This window comes from Octodon degus, unplaced genomic scaffold (genome assembly GCF_000260255.1).
Source record: "Octodon degus isolate 3935 unplaced genomic scaffold, OctDeg1.0 scaffold00016, whole genome shotgun sequence".
Classification (NCBI taxonomy): domain Eukaryota; kingdom Metazoa; phylum Chordata; class Mammalia; order Rodentia; family Octodontidae; genus Octodon; species Octodon degus.
Window position 1 is genome coordinate 17,133,472 of NW_004524592.1, and position 1,144 is coordinate 17,134,615.

Genomic DNA, 1,144 nt, shown 5'->3' on the forward strand with positions numbered 1-1,144 from the left:
CATATCTTGTCTAAACAATATTAGTACAAAATTTCTTATTGAGCTAAGAGAAAGTCGATGTATATCTATCCTACCTATCTTGTTTTGCACAAAGTTCTGATATGTGGTGGAAGTGGCCAGTGTCCATGACGCTTACTGGTGGCCAGGTGTCACTTTTGGGACTGAGTTACTGCTATTTCCTTGATATACACCCTGCAGACCCAGACAGATTCAAGACCCATAGAGTGCAGGAGAAGTTCATTTGTAGAGTACACTGATGGAAATATTTTGCTGCTGTATACAAAAGAATAACTGAAAGACTGCTGTTGTATACCTCTTTTTTTAAGACAATATTTTATTGAGATTTTCATAGTAATTCATCCTTTCTACTAGAGCACTTAGTAACCAAAACAGTGTACACTCACACACACAGGTAATCAAATTGCCATTAAAAGGATCAAAGTTTTAGTTTCCTCAAATGTGATTTTAATGCCCAGGAAGACTTTAAAACCAATCACAAGATTAATAATGCCTACATGAGAACTGGTCAACTTTTTTCAAGTCAGTCAAGTTTTAATTTATACATTAATTGAAACATTTGGAAATACTTCAGATGGCAATCCTTTCTATCTTGTCTAATATTTGAATAGAGTTGTTTGGTTTTTGTTTGTTTGTTTGTTTTGTGGTACTGAGGATTAAATCTAGTGCCTTCATCCTAAACTGTACCTCTAGTCCCTTTTATGTTGAGACAGCATCTCAATGCATTGCCCAGGAACAACTCAAACTTTTCATCTTGCCTCTGCCTTCTACCTGCTGGGATTACATGAAATCAGTCCCTTTTGATCACACCAGTCTTTACACTAGTGAGATGAGTTAAGGTATGACACCTAGATAATTTCAGGATGAGATCGCTCTGGAGAAAGTAGGAAGAGGGCTGGAAATGAAGCTCTGTAAGAGCTCTTGAACACTGCTAGATGTGATGAAGTATTGAAATGCTGAACACGCGGAGGTGTCAAGAGTTGGGTGTACCCAAAAAGGGGATGGAAACCCCTCATTTTCCCCACCCCATAGTTGACTACTATATCACTTCATCTGGCTATTATTCATCTATATCCTCCAGAACATCCTTTTATAAACCAGTAAACATAAGTATTTGGGCAGAGTG